Genomic DNA, 16,656 nt, shown 5'->3' on the forward strand with positions numbered 1-16,656 from the left:
CGCAGTGGCCACAGCGGTGAATCAGAAGCAGCGCAGCCAGTGGCTAACGTATTGATCCTGCTGATTCTGTAGTTTGGAATTAATTCCGATTGCCTTCGCGTTTCCATAAACCCTAATCTATTAATATACCAATAGATTATGGTCATCAAGATGCTTACCAATAGCAGATGTTAATATTTACCTCCTCTCAAGTGCCTAAATTACCACAAAGATTTTCGAGACTCATTTAATTCTTTAAGGTAGAACCCATTTTGAGGATCACCTGTAAAAGAACATGTAAAGATGCCCTTGTGGCGTACCGATCACAGAAAGGACACAATCCGCTTTTCGGTCCGTAGACTACAAATCAGGCGTCATGCCTTTAAGAAGGATCACACCTTTAAGAAACTTGATCTGCAACATAGTTAAGCCCAGAGCGGGGGAGGAGGAGTCGAAGCTGTGGACTGATGAAAAGCAGTCAGACTTGGTGTAAGCTCTGATGCCATTTTGTGTTCAACATGTGGCCTCAACAATTAAACCTTTTCTGTTGAACCTCTCTGAGTTCAGTATTTTTTGCTAGGAGTACGTAGACTCCTACATTGGTGACCCCGACGCTCAGGACGACTCCTAAGCGTAACCATGGCTGACACAAACGCAGTTTCTGTGAAGCTGCCGGAGTTCTGGGAGAACCTAGCCACCGCCTGGTTCCTTCAAGCCGAATCGCAATTCCGACTCCGCGGCATCACCGCCGACGCAACGATGTACGACTACCTCCTCGCCTCCCTGGGCAGCTCCACAATCACGAAAGTCTGGACAACACTACAAGACCCTCCGGAGGAAGGCAAGTATGCACATCTCAAGGCCGCGCTCCTTAAAAAATTCACAGCCTCCCAATTTTTGCGCAACTGCCACCTCCTCGACCTCCCAGGCCTCGGTGACTCCACGCCGTCAGACTTGCTCTCACACATGCTTGCTCTAACCGACGAGAAACCGCCCGGCTCCCTCTTCCGCACGCTCTTTATCCGCCAACTACCTCCCAACATCCGCCCGGCGATCGTGGCGTCCAGCCTCACGGACCTCGAGGTCCTGGCCGACAAAGCCGATAAGCTCCTGTCCGCCGGCTCCAACCACGCCGTCACCCCCGACCTGGCCTCCGCAGCGTCGGCGCGCGCTCCACCCTCTATCGCGCGGCCACACAGCTCGGCCACGAGGCCCCCCAGGCCCCCACGTCCCCCAAGCCCTCCGACCCAGGGCTACTGCTACTTCCATACCCGGTTCGGCGCACGGGCACGCCGCTGCAGCCATCCCTGCACGTTTCCAACCGCCCCCACACCGGCCTACACGATGGCCGTGGGGCAAGCAGGCGCGCTGCTGTACATTACGGACAGCGCCTCCGGACGCCGTTTCCTATGCGACACAGGCGCGCAGCGCAGCATCATCCCCGCGTCCGCCCTCGAGATCCAGCGAGGCGGCCGCGGCCTTGCGCTGGCTGCCGCCAACAGCACCAACATCCGGACGTACGGCACCCGCACCGTCACCATTGACCTCGCAGGCCGCCACTACCACTGGGAGTTTATCACTGCCAAGGTGCTCTCCCCGCTCCTCGGTGCGGATTTCCTGTGCGCCCACGGCCTGTTGGTTGACATGCCTCGGCGCCGCCTCGTGGACATGAACACCATGTCACCTATCCCGGGCGCCATGGCCCCCCCCAACCCGCCGAAATGGCGTGGCAGTGCCGCGCCCGCTCAACGGACGACTACTCAGCACTCCTGGCTGAGTTCCCAGCCCTCACCAACCTGACCTTCTCCGTGAAAGTTGCTAAGCACGGGGTAGAACACTTCATCCCCACCACAGGCCCACCGGTGTATGCCCACGCCCGCAGGCTGGACCCGGCCAAGCTGGAGATTGCACGGGCCGAGTTCGCCACAATGGAACAGCTCGGCATCATCCGCTGCTCCAACAGCCCCTGGGCCTCCCCACTCCACATCGTCACCAAGCCCGACGGGGGATGGCACCCCTGCGGGGACTACCGGCGCCTAAACGACGCCACCACGCCGGATCGGTACCCCATACCGCACATTCAAGACTTCTCGGCTAGACTGGCCGGCCGCTCAGTCTTCTCCAAAGTCGACCTGGTGCGCGGTTACCATCAGGTGCCAGTCCACCCCACGGACGTTCCCAAGATGGCCATAATCACCCCTTTTGGACTATTCGAGTTCCTCCGAATGCCCTTCGGCCTCAAAAATGCGGCCCAGGCCTTCCAGCGGCTCATGGACTCGGTCCTCCGGGACCTGAAGTTCCTCTTTGTCTACCTGGATGACATCCTGGTAGCTAGTTCCTCCAAGCAGGAACACATCGAGCACCCGCACCCTGTTCCAGCGGGTCAGTGAGCACGGGCTCATCATCAGCCCAGCCAAGTGCCAATTCGGCCTCAGCAGGATCGAATTCCTCGGCCACCACATCACACAGGACGGAGCCATTCCCCTGCCCGCCAAGGTGCAAGCCGTCCAGCAGTTCCCCCGGCTTACCACCATCAAAGGCCTCCAGGAGTTCTTGGGGATGATCAACTTTTACAACCGCTTCATTCCCAGAGCGGCCTCCCTCATGCGGCCCCTATACGAAGCCCTCCGCGGTAAGAAAGACAGAATGGCGATCGAGTGGTCGGCGGGCATGTTGACCGCTTTCGACTCGACCAAAAAGGCGCTCACCGATGCCACCATGCTCGCTCACCCACAGCCCAACGCCAGGGTGGCCCTCACCACGGACGCCTCCGACCACGTGGTCGGCGCCGTGTACGAACAGTGGGTCGACGGGGCCTGGCAACCGCTGGCCTTTTTCAGCCGCCAACTTCGCCCCCCGGAGGCCAAATACAGCGCCTTTGACCGCGAGCTCCTCGCACTGTACCTGGCAGTCCGCCATTTTAGATTTCTTCTGGAGGGCCGCCCCTTCACCGCGTTTGTCGACCACAAACCCCTGACATTCGCGATGGCGAAATCTGCGGACCCGTGGTCAGCCAGGCAACAACGCCAGCTCGCCGCGGTGTCCGAATTCACCACGGACATCCGGCACGTCTCCAGTCGAGACAACGTGGTGGCCGACTGCCTATCCCGCCCCGCCGTCCACGGCGCCCACCTGGCAGTGGACTATGCTCAACTGGCAGCGGAGCAACGCACCGACCCCAAACTGCTCTCCACGCCCACAACCCTCCCAGGGCTGCGACTGATCGACGTCGCCTGCGGCCCGTCCGCCATCACAGTCAAATGCGACACATCCTTGGCGCAACCCCGCCCCGTAGTCCCGGCGTCCTGGCGAAAACGGGTGTTCGACATCGTCCACGGCCTCTCACACCCCGGCACCCGCGCGTCCATTAGACTGGTGGCCAACCGATTTGTCTGGCGCGGCCTGCGCAAAGATGTGCGCGTCTGGTCCAGATCCTGCATAGCTTGCCAGTGTGCCAAAATCCACCAGCACGTCAAAGCCCCACTCGAGGAGTTCACCGTGCCAGAAAGAAGGTTTGACCACGTCCACATCGGCCTTGTCGGCCCCCTGCCGCCATCACAAGGTCACATGCACCTGCTGACAATCGTGGACCGTACCACCCGCTGGCCCGAGGCCATTCCACTGACGTCCACCACCACCGCCGACATCGTGAGGGCGTTCATCGGTACCTGGGTCGCTCGGTTCGGCGTCCCCTCCGACATGATGTCGGATAGAGGCCCGCAGTTCACCTCTGATCTGTGGGCCGCCATCGCCCGAAACCTCGGGGTGGCCGTTCACCGCACCACGGCTTACCACCCCCAAGCCAACGGACTGTGCGAGCGATTCCACAGGTCCATGAAGGCGTCCCTCCGCGCCAGCCTCGAGGACGAGGCTTGGATCGACCGCCTCCCACGGGTGCTACTTGGCCTACGCTCCGCCGTCAAGGAAGACCTGCAAGCCTCGGCGGCGGAACTCGTGTACGGCCAGCCGCTGTGCGTACCCGGAGAGTTCCTGCCCACCGCCACGACCCCCTGGTCGGCTGACCAGCAACGCCGCGCTTTCGCCAACCGAGCACAACAGTTCGCTCCGGTACCCACCGGCCGGCACGGCGAACCAGCAACCCGCGTACCACCTAGCCTGCACATGGCCAAATTTGTTTTCGTGCGCCATGACACCCACCAAGGACCTCTACGGCCCCCATACGACGGACCCTACAAGGTACTCCAGACGGGGAACAAGTTCTTCCTCCTCGAAGTGGGCGGCAGAACTGACAAGGTGTCGGTCGACCGGCTCAAGCTGGCGCACCTAGAGCCCGACGAACCCGTTCAAGTGGGCCAACCCCCACCGCGGGGCAGACCGCCTAAGAGCCCGACGCGTCCGACCGCCCCGCTCCCGACACCAACCGCCAAGAGCCGTTCCGGCCGTGCCATCAAGCCACCATGCCGGTTCGTACACTCCCTACTAGCGGATTCTGGGGGGAGCTGTGTGGCGTACCGATCACAGAAAGGACACAATCCGCTTTTCGGTCCGTAGACTATAAATCAGGCGTCATGCCTTTAAGAAGGATCACACCTTTAAGAAACTCGATCTGCAACATAGTTAAGCCCAGAGCGGGGGAGGAGTCGTCGAAGCTGTGGACTGATGAAAAGCAGTCAGACTTGGTGTAAGCTCCGACACCATTTTGTGTTCAACATGTGGCCTCAACAATTAAATCTTTTCTGTTGAACCTCTCCGAGTTCAGTATTTTTTGCTAGGAGTACGTAGACTCCTACACCCTAATGTGATTCTTAATAAATCAATTTGTCTTTCAGTGTGTATTTAAGAGCCATCAGAGTTATAGGTAGATTTCACTACCTCACTTAATAAATAGAATGGAGAAAGTTAATTATGGGGTATATAAGCACTCACCGTTATTCTTCTGCCATTCCTTACTGTTATACTTTATTGAGGCAACACTGAGATTCCTGAGGGAGACACTGCATGCTGTTCTATACAATGTGAATCAGATTATTGCTGTCTGTTTACTTGCCTGTATGTACAGTACTGCAAAGATCAGGAATATAACTATATACTGTGGTCCGATTCGAATCCATGCTTCCATGAATCATCATCAGGATATTGATATGGGAATAATTAGAATTTAGCACACCCATAGGGGATGATCCAACATGCGATTTAGTTCTTATGGTGTGAGACTACTGAAGTACTGAACTCAACAGCAACAAAATAACAGGAAATATTCCATTAACCTACTGCGTATTACAATTGGAATGATTACAATGGCAAATTATGCATCTCAATGAGAGTGCTTTGATCGATGACTTATTGCCTGCTGTGCTGAACTCTATGCTCCTGCAGAGAGAAGTGATAACTGTGATTCCATTTATAATAATGGGTATGGGGATTCTCTTCGATTTGATCTTGTGTGCACAAAGCGTGAATAATGAGGCATCAGAAGCAACCATCTTGAATAAACATATAAATCACTGCCAGGACTCCAGCACCATTATTTTTCAGTCTAAGTGGCAACAGCATGAACTCTGGCTATGCAGCAAATTCACAATCGCCATTCATTTTAATGGAGTTGGTGCTATGATATTTGCTTTCTAGCTATTTTTGGTGAGAGGTAACAGCAGAGCGGCACAATAATCCCCAGAAATTATGGAGAGGCATAAATAATGGTATAATTTGGGTGTTCTGCGGTGAGTGACTCACCTCCCGACTCCCCAGAGCCTTTCCACCATCTACAGGGCACAAATGTGATGCAATACTCTCCACTTACCTGGATGAGTGCAGCTCCAACTGTAATGATCAGTAACCTGTCATTCTGGAATGGTACACTAGGTGGTTGAAATAAAGAATAGATTTGCCTTTCTAATCTAGGCTTTATTAACTTAAAAATCCTGTAGCACATCTTCAACACCCAGTCCCAACTAAAGGCTGGAAAGAACTGAATTTAAGATGGCCACCACAAATCACATGACATCAATTACCAATGAGATTACAGCATATATCCCAAGGCAGGAAACAAACAACCAATCACAATACTTCTTACTAAACATAAAGAATAATCACCACATTCACCCCTCCTTTTAAAATATACTCCAACCTAAATAACCTTTACAATTTATAATTAATTATTTACAACTAAAACTATGCACAGACAAAATAAAACTATTCAACATGACACAATACTAAGTGAGCAACAACAAATAGTAACATTGCACATAAGTATTAAGTATCTCTCAACTAAAACAATATAATATAATATTTCAACAATTTTAAAACATTACTATCAATTTAAAAGTCCATTTTCAATCGGTCGACTGGATATCTTGTTCGTGTCGACCTTCTCAACCTTGGTGAAATTCCTTGCCCTCCCACACCAGGAGACACAGAAGTATCTCCTGCAGGAAGGCTATCCATATCCCGATTTTCAACGGTTTCCGGATTAGAAATCCCATCAGGAGGTAAACTGGGACGGTCATGAACATCCATCGAGGGCTGACTAATAGAAGTATAATTATCTGCAGTCGGATTGGAAATATTCGTAGTATCTGTAACAGCATCCACATTATCTGAATCATGACTATTGTTAATATCCTCAGAAGAGGGCTGGCCACCACAAGGAGCCAAGTCTTTAATTGAAACGGTACTTTCTTTCCCATCTTGGAATCGAATATGAGCATATTGGGAATTTGCCTCCAACAGCTCCACCTCCTCCACTAAAGGATCATATTTTGACAATTTAACATGGCGTCGAAGCAGCACAGGTCCCTGCATAGTAAGCCATGAAGGTACCGAATATCCCGTAGTAGATCTCCGCGGATAGTTAAAGAGCCTTTCATGGGGGGTCACATTAGTAGCCGTTGAAAGCAATGATCTAATGGAATGCAGGGCATCAGGCAGTACCATTTCCCACTGTGTATTCTTAAGGTTCCGGGATGTCAAAGCCAACATAACTGCCTTCCAGATCATCCCATTGTATCGTTCGCACTGTCCATTACCCTGGGGATTATACGGGGTAGTTCTGCTAGTAGAAATTCCCCGACTCTGAAGGTATTCCTTCAACTGGGAAGACATAAAAGAACTTCCCTGATCCGAATGGATATACGCAGGCATCCCAAAGATGACAAAAAGTTGAGTCAGACATTTGATAACTGTAGCAGCTGATACATCTGCGCAAGGAAAAGCAAAAGGGAACCTTGAAAACTCATCCACAACAGTAAATATATATCGGTTTTGAGTAGTTGAAGGAAGAGGCCCCTTGAAATCGACGCTCAAACGTTCAAAAGGAGAAGTAGCCTTTATAAGATGAGCTCGTTGAGGCTTAAAGAAATTCGGTTTACACCGAGCACAGATAGAACATGATGAAGTCATCTGCTTGACGTCTTCAACTGAAAAGGGCAAATTCTTACTGCGTACGAAGTGTGTCATCCTCGTAACCCCAGGATGGCATAAGGCATTGTGAAGATTAATAAGCGTATCTCCGTGAATCACAGAACAATAAGCCCTCGACAGCGCATCAGCAGCAACATTATCCTTCCCCGGACGATAAACTATATCAAAATGGTAACATGCCAACTCAATCCTCCACCTCATTATTTTATCATTCTTAATCTTTTCAAAATGTTTGACATCAAACATAAAGGACACAGACTTTTGATCAGTTACCAACGTAAAATGTCGCCCCGATAAATAATGTCTCCATTTACGCAGTGCTTCTACTATTGCATACGCCTCTTTCTCTATTGAAGAATGCCTTTTTTCACTATTGTTCAAGGTACGTGAGAAAAAGGCCACAGGTCTTCCATTTTGGTTCAGAGTAGCCCCAATTGCAAAATCAGAAGCGTCCGTCTCAATCACAAAAGGAACCTGCTCATCAATAGAATGCACAACTGCTCCAAGGATATCCTTTTTTAAATTATCAAAACACGTCCTGGCCTCCCATGATAGAGGACATGTCGTAACCCGAATAAGAGGCCGGATCTTCTGTGAAAAATTTGCAATCCAATTAGAATAGTAAGAAAACAGTCCAACAACTCGTTGCAAAGCCTTAGAATTAGTAGGACAAGGTAAATCAATCAATGGTCGCAGACGTTCTGGGTCTGGTTTAATCTTGTTTCCCGAGATAATGTACCCCAGTAGATTTACCTCAGTGGTCGAAAAGGTACACTTCTCTTTATTGAAAGTTAAACCAACTTTTTCCACAGCTTGAAGGAATCTTTCTAAATTAGAATCATGCTCCACCCTTCATTTGCCACACACCGTGATGTCATCTAAGTATGAAAAGGTGTCAGAGAGAGAGTTATCACTTATAAAAGCATCCATTGCCCGTTGAAAACAAGCAACACCATTAGTAACACCAAATGGTATTCGGCAAAACTGATACAGCTTTCCACCAGCCTCAAAGGCCGTATATGGTTGATCCTTTTTCAATAAATTGAAATAAAGAATAGATTTGCCTTTCTAATCTAGGCTTTATTAACTTAAAAATCCTGTAGCACATCTTCAACACCCAGTCCCAACTAAAGGCTGGAAAGAACTGAATTTAAGATGGCCACCACAAATCACATGACATCAACTACCAATGAGATTACAGCATATATCCCAAGGCAGGAAACAAACAACCAATCACAATACTTCTTACTAAACATAAAGAATAATCACCACATTGGTGCTGTATGTATATAAGAGTGGGCTACCCAGGATGCACTAGGCTACCCACAAGGCAGCAGTCAAGATGGAGGCCTCTATGGATACTGTACCTAGTCCACATGTGCTCAATAAAGTGTCTAGCAAAAGCTAGCTGTTCTTAATAAAAACGACTAGTTATTAATGAACATAACATGGTACCAGGATTGGTAAGATCTGCTGAATATTGTGCAACATGACATGGAGAATTTGAAGCCACCAGAGCGTTTGAAACTCACAGGAAATGTCGACTACAATTGGCAGACTTTTAAACAACAATTCGAACTCTACATTGCTGCCATTGGGTACGGTACGAAGCCAGACGCAAGGAAAATAGCGTTGCTGCTCACGGTTGCAGGCCCACAGGCAATAGAGGTATTTAATACATTTGTATTTAATCCAGAGGAGAACAGAGAAAAATTAGACGATGTGCTAAAGAAGTTTGATACACATTGTTCTCCCAAAAAGAATGAAACCTATGAGAGGTACATCTTCCGTTCTCGGACACAGCAGCAAAATGAGACTTTTGATAGCTTTTTGACTGATCTGAAACTGAAAGCACAGACATGTAATTTCTCTGAGCTGAAAGCATCCATGATTCGTGACCAGATTGTGTTTGGTATTCATGATAAAAAAAAGTCAGGGAACGTCTGTTGAGAGAAACCGAACTAACATTGGAAATTGCTGTGAAAATATGCCAAGCTAGCAAGCTAGCTCAAAAGCATGCCAAGACTTTCAGTGAAATCAATGATGATGTGTTTGCAGTAAGTGCTGCTGTCGGTGCTGTGTCCTACAAGGGGAAGAAACATGGGCAGAACAGAAGTGAAAAGCAATCGGAGGAAGGAATTTTTAATTGTAAATGCTGTGGTTACAAACACCAGTTAAAACAATGTCCAGCATTTGGAAAAATGTGCACAAAATGTCATGGAAAGAATCACTTTGCCAAACAATGCTTTTCAAAAGTAAAAACTAAGAAAGGGCAATGAGTTAATGTAATTGAGGACACTGATTTAAGTGAGACATGTTTTGTAGGAATGGTGTCATGTGACAATATCAAAAAGGATACAGAAAATGTGCAGCACTCAGGAATTAACAATGCTGAACATAAAGTTAATGCAGTAAAAGAGGACAAATGGATGATCCCACTGCAGGTAAATGGAGCATTAGTTACATTGAAACTAGACACTGGGGCAAAAGCAAACTTAATCAGTATGAGTGACATTAAAAATATGAAAGAAAAGCCCAAAATACAGAAAAAGTCAGTACTACTGAAGGACTATAATGGACAGAAAATAGATAGCTTAGGTGTATGCAGACTTAAAGTGACAGTCAAAGACAAAGTGCATCATCTCATGTATTCTGTTGTGGCTGAAGGACTTGATTCACTACTGGGTGACAAAGCTTGTGAGGACTTAGAACTGGTCAAGAGAGTCTACCGTATAAACTGTGCCATAAGCAGACCAGATGACTCGGTGGATTCTGTAGTGAATAATTTCCAGGATGTGTTCAAAGGATTTGGAGTTCTACCATTCACTTACAAGATCCAGCTAAAGGAGGATGCCCAGCCAGTGGTACATGCTCCACGAAGAGTTCCAGCACCCCTGCGTGACCGGCTCAAGAATGAACTGGACAGAATGACCACACTAGGAGTCATCAGGAAAGTCGAAGAGCCAACAGACTGGGTTAACTCCATGGTATGTGTAAAGAAAAAGAACAATGATCCAAGAATATGCATGGATCCAAAGGACTTAAATGCAAACATAAAACGTGAACACTACCAGATTCCCAAGCGAGAAGAGATCACCAGTGAAATGTCAGGTGCCAGATACTTTACAAAGCTCAATGCCTCACAAGGATTTTGGCAACTAAAACTGGATGAAGAGAGCACCAAATACTGTACCTTCAACACACCATTTGGCAGGTATTGTTTCCTCAGAATGCCTTTCGGGATAATATCTGCATCTGAAATCTTTCATAGAGCGATGGAACACATAATTGAAGGTCTGGAAGGAGTTCGGGTCTATGTTGATGACATCATCATCTGGGGCTCCACACTGAAAGAACACAATGAGAGACTGACTAAAGTGCTACAGAGCATACGCCAGAATGGACTGAAGCTCAACAAAGCCAAGTGTCAGTTTGGCATCCAGGAAGTTACTTTCCTAGGAGATAATCTATCTGGTAAAGGAATAGGGCCAGATATGGAAAAAGTAAACGCCATACTCAAAATGCCCCGACCCACTGACAAAAAAGGAGTGCTACGCATCATGGGGATGATAAACTTCATTGGAAAGTTCATTCCTAACTTGTCAGCCAAGACAGCCTGTCTGCGAGACCAGCTACGTAAAACAAATGAGTTCGCATGGACAGAAAGACATGAACAAGAATGGATAAACCTCAAAACAGTGCTGACAACCACACCTGTACTCACCTTCTTTGACCCAACAAAAAGAATCAAAGTGTCAACGGATGCATCAAAAAATGGCCTAGGTGCGGTCTTGCTACAAGCAGAGGGTGAAGATTGGAAGCCTGTTGCCTATGCCTCCAGGTCTATGACTGATACTGAGTGTTGATATGCCCAGATTGAAAAGGAATGTCTAGGCTTGGCAGTTGGACTAGAAAAGTTTCATGGCTACATATATGGACTTCCCACCTTCACAGTTGAGACAGCCCACAGCCAACTGGTTGCCATCATAAAAAAGAACCTGAATGAGATGTCTCCAAGGATTCAACGAATCACGATGAAGCTGCAAAGATATGACTTTGAACTGATCTACACACCAGGCAAATACATAGTGTTGGCAGATGCACTATCCCGAGCACCCACAATGAGTCATGTGAGCTCTACTGAAGAAGACGTGGATGTTCATGTGAGTATGGTCACTGCTGCGCTGCCTGTGTCAGACACAAAATCAAAGCAAATAGCAGAAGAAACAGTAAAAGATACAGTATTACAATCAGTAATAGAGAGCATTCATCATGGTTGGCCAAAAGGTTCCTGTCCAAAATATTTTCACATAAGGTCAGAATTGAGTGTCGCAAGTGGACTATTACTAAAACAGAACAGAATAGTCATTCCACAGGCTCTACGTCAAGACATGCTCAAAAGGATTCATGAGGGACACCTCGGAATTGAAAAATGCAAAAGGAGAGCAAGAGACACTGTTTATTGGCCTGGCACAAATAAGGACATTGAGAACATGATAGGCAAATGTGAGACATGTCAGGAACACCAAAACAAACAAGCAAAGGAACCAATGATAGTAGCTGACATACCAACAGCACCATGGCAAAAGGCTGGTATGGACCTTTTTCATTTAAATGGTAAAGACTATCTAATAGTGATTGACTACTATTCTAACTATCCTGAGATGGTGCTGCTCTGAAGCACCACAGCAAGCATGTGAAATCCATCTTCGCCAGACATGGAATTCCCAGGATTGCCATTAGCGACAATGGTCCGTGCTTCAACTGTAAGGAGTGGCAACAGTTTGCAGCATATTATGACTTTCAACACATCACATCCAGTCCTTTGTATGCTCAGTCGAATGGTAAGGCAGAGAAAGGTGTTCAAGTTCTCAAGCAGCTACTGAAGAAAGCGACAGAAAGCAAGTCTGATCCTTATCTCGCCCTGCTGAGCTACCAAGCCTCACCTTTAGACTCTGGTTCTTCACCTGCTGAACTCCTAATGGGTCACAAGTTGCATACCACGCTGCCCTGCTGTGCAAAAGAAAAGCAGAGTAAGGAACTGAGACAGAGACTTCAACTGTTAAAGCTGAAACAGAAATCATACTATGACAAGTCATCCAAAACTCTGAAACCATTGACAAGGGATGATGTTGTCAGGATTGAGGATCCAGATGCATGGAACAGGAAAGCTACAGTTCTTGAGGAAGTAGGACCAAGGTCATACACTGTTAGAACTGAGGAAGGACAGATTCTCAGGAGGAACTGCCGTTCCCTCCTAAAAACACAAGAGACTATCGAAGAGCAAATCGATGACAATGCCGCAACTGAATCTTGTCACTCACCACCAGAACAATCTAACACAAATACACATACAGGCTCTCATGAAAACACATCAGGCTTACCTGTGCTGAGAAGATCCACACGTGAAGTAAAAAAGCCTGATAGACTTAATCTTTGAGTACAAAGAAAACTACATTGAAAATGTATTGACTGTTGAAGATGTTTATGTTGTTATTGATTGATACTGATTTTGTTTAACCTCAAAGGGGGATGTAATGATCAGTAACCTGTCATTCTGGAATGGTACACTAGGTGGTGCTGTATGTATATAAGAGTGGGCTACCCAGGATGCACTAGGCTACCCACAAGGCAGCAGTCAAGATGGAGGCCTCTACAGATACTGTACCTAGTCCACATGTGCTCAATAAAGTGTCTAGCAAAAGCTAGCTGTTCTTAATAAAAACGACTAGTTATTAATGAACATAACACAACAACACAAGAAGCTCGACACCATCCAGGACAAAGGAGTCCGCTTGATTGGCACCCCATCCACCCCTTTAAACATTCACTCCCTCCGCCATGTCTGCAGTGTGTACCATCTACAAGATGCACTGCAGCAACTCGCCAAGGCTTCTTCAGCAACACCTACCAAACCTGCGACTTCGACCACCTAGAAGGACAAGGGCAGCAGACGCATGGGAACATGACCACCTCCAAGTTCCCCTCCAAGTCACACACCATCCTGACTTGGAAATATATCGCCGTTCCTTCATCATCGCTGGATCAAAATCCTGGAACTCCCTCCCTAACAACACTGTAGGAGATCCCTCACCACACGGACTGCAGCAGTGCAAGAAGGTGGCTCATCACCACCTTCTCAAGGGCAATTAGGGATGGACAATAAATGTTGGCTTTGCTCACATCCCGTGAATGAATAAATTTTTAAAAGTTACTCACTCCATAATTTCCTAGAACTTCCGTACTAGAATAATGGCGTACACTGTAGATGCACCATTATTATGGCACAAGTTTTCAGCAAATTCTGCACCAAAAACTGTAAATTCTTTATTAATTTGCTCTGATGCAGATACTTTTGAAATCCAGTCATCTCCAGTTACCTAATGAAAGTTGCTGCGTATTGATTGCTAAATAATTATATGATGCATGGTTTGAAAATAAATTCAACGGACATATTAACTGAGGTACAATTCTTTACTAATTGGAGGTGGAGTACATAGAGCTTAAGCATATAGGTTAATTCTCTATCATCTGGTATCAGAATGCTACTGTACTGCAAGTGTCTTTAGCCCATCAGTCAAGGAATATAAACTCAAGAAAGCAAATATAGAAAGATACTCATCAACTTGAATTTCAATGTTTGCGTTTCCCCCATGACCAAGTAGACTGATTATACAATTCGTGGTAAAACCTGCATAAATTTTACTTTCTGACACTACTCAACACCCTGTGGATATTAATATGGACGTGGTCTGTTCTTTCTCTACATAAACTGTAAAATATTTGAATAAATGCATATTGTATCTGATATGAACAAAACACAAGACATTTAAAAGGTGTCAGCCGTGGCTCAGTGGGTAGCACTCTCGTTTGAGTCAGTAGGTTGTGGGTTCATGTCCTACTTCAGAGACTTGAGCACAAAAATCTAGGCCTGCACTCCAGTGCAGTGCTGAGGGAGTGCTGCACTGTCGAAGGTGCCATCTCTCAGATGAGACGTTAAACCAAGGCCCTGTCTGCTCGCTCAAGTGGACAGAAAAGATCCCATGGCACTATTTTGAAGAAGAGCAGGGGAATTATCCCCGGTGTCCTGGCCAATAGTTACCCCTCAATCAACATAACAAAAACAGATTATCTGGTCATTATCACAATGTTGTTTGTAGGAGCTTGCTGTGCGCAAAATTGGCTGCCACATTTCCTACATTACAACAGTGACTACACTTCAAAAGTGCTTAATAGGCTGTAAAGCACTTTGGGACATCCTGAGGTCGTGAAAGGTGCTAGATAAATGCAAGTCTTTATTTAGGTCTGGTCAGAACACTTCTTGCCACATATATATCATAACCAGAGAATCACCTGCAACGGCTTCTCTTCCCGCTTCCGCATCGTTACCTCTGGCGTCCCCCAAGGATCTATCCTTGGTCCCCTCCTATTTCTCATCTACATGTTGCCCCTTAGCGACATCATCTGAAAACACAGCGTCAGTTTCCACATGTATGCTGACGACACCCAGCTCTACCTCACCACCTCTTCTCTTGTCCCCTCCAACGTCTCTAAATTGTCAGACTGCTTGTCTGACATACAGTTCTGGATGTGCAAAAATTGTCTCCAATTAAATATTGGGAAGACCGATGCCATTGTTTTCGGTCCCCGCCACAAACTCCATTCCCTAGCCACTGACTCCATCCCTCTCCCCAACATTTGTCTGAGATTGAACCACACTGTTCGCAACCTTGGTGTTATATTTGACCCTGAAATGAGATTCCGACCACATATCCGCAGCATAAGACCGCCTATTTCCACCTCCATAATGTTGTGTATGTACCTTTAAGGGAATAACTGGTCTTAGACTGCAGTACCGGCAGTGACCACCCCTGTATAAAAGGCCCTAGCAGGCTTCTGTATTTTTAGTCTGATGCTGCCTCCTGTTCAGTAAAGTACCTGTTAAACTGTTCTCCCAAAGTCCGTGTATTATTGAGGCGCGGACTTTACAGTGGCGACGACTAAGTTCGAACTCACCTGCAGTGTGGCATCATCTCACAGGGATCTCACCTGAAAGGAAGGTCCTGGAAGGTCGTAGTCTGAGCAACGGGCGTCGACCGAGGGCAACCGCCCAAAGAATCCATCGGTGTTCGGAGAATTGCAGGAGAGACTGTGGTTCCAGCAAATCGTGCTGGTAGCAGGTAGCGCGCTGACCCTTCCGGACTGCGGCGGGCTCAAGCTCGATCGAGCGGCTCTACAAAACGGGCCGCGCAGCATCACCGGGAAAAGCAAACAAGAGAGGGTGGAGCGCACAGGGCGCGGTCGGTGCTCAAGAACAGGACAGCGGAGAGAAACTAAATGGGGGGGGGAAGGAAAGCGAGACGCGCCGAAGCTGCGGGTCGCCGCCATTACCCCGTAGAACGCTAGGAGCAGCGTGGCAGTAAGGGGAAGAAGCAAAAGCGCGGGAGGCGCCATTTTATCCCGTTGGGGAAGAAGCAAAAGCGCGGGAGGCGCCATTTTATTCCATTGGGGAAGAAGCAAAAGCGCGGGAGGCGCCATTTTAAATCGCCCAAGATGCCGAAAAGTGGCAGTATCACTACTTTCGACAATGAGGTAGAAGACTGGACCACGTATGTGGAAAGAATTGAAGTATACTGCAAGGCAAATGAGGTGGCCGATGGAAAGAGGGCGTCGGTATTATTAAATCTGATGGGTGCGAGTACGTACGGCCTATTGCGGAATTTAATTACCCCAGCTAAACCAATGGAGAAAAGTTTTGAGGAGATTGTTCATATCTTACAGGAACACCTAAGCCCTACACCACTGCTGATAGCAGAAAGATTCAAGTTCCATAAAAGAAACCAGCACAAAGATGAGAGCAATGCTGACTATCTTACGGAACTACGCAAGTTATCGAAGCACTGCCAGTTCGGAGCAGGACGGGCAGACACCTTACGGGATAAGTTTGTCTGCGGGCTCCAGAGTGAAGGAACCCAGAAACGACTACTTTCAAAAAAGGACCTGACGCTAGGACAGGCTTTCAGCGTGGCAGTATCCTACGAAGCAGCAGCACGGGGAGCTGCAGAAATACAACAGAAACCACAAGAATACAGCGCTAACGAAATGGCGTATGGAGCCGAAAAGTGCTATCGCTGCGGCAGAATAACCCATGAGCAGAAGGACTGCTGGTTTAAAGACAAAATATGCAGGCAATGCGGGAAAATGGGACATATAGCAAGAGTCTGCAGGTCGGGAAAGAAGACCAACACGACAAGAACTACTAAGGAACAGTACAGGAAAGTAAAGAAACTGACAGAT

General features: G+C 47.5%; 1 protein-coding gene across 1 annotated transcript in view; it reads right to left on the bottom strand.

The window, feature by feature from the left end:
- LOC147109372 (uncharacterized) overlaps window positions 1–16,656 on the bottom strand; it is a 159,010-nt gene that overhangs the window by 10,205 nt on the left and 132,149 nt on the right. The gene's annotated exons all lie outside the window — the stretch shown is intronic.

This window comes from Somniosus microcephalus, chromosome 12 (genome assembly GCF_052327205.1).
Source record: "Somniosus microcephalus isolate GS21.2 chromosome 12, FLI_Smic_1.0, whole genome shotgun sequence".
In the NCBI taxonomy this organism is placed as follows: Eukaryota; Metazoa; Chordata; class Chondrichthyes; order Squaliformes; family Somniosidae; genus Somniosus; species Somniosus microcephalus.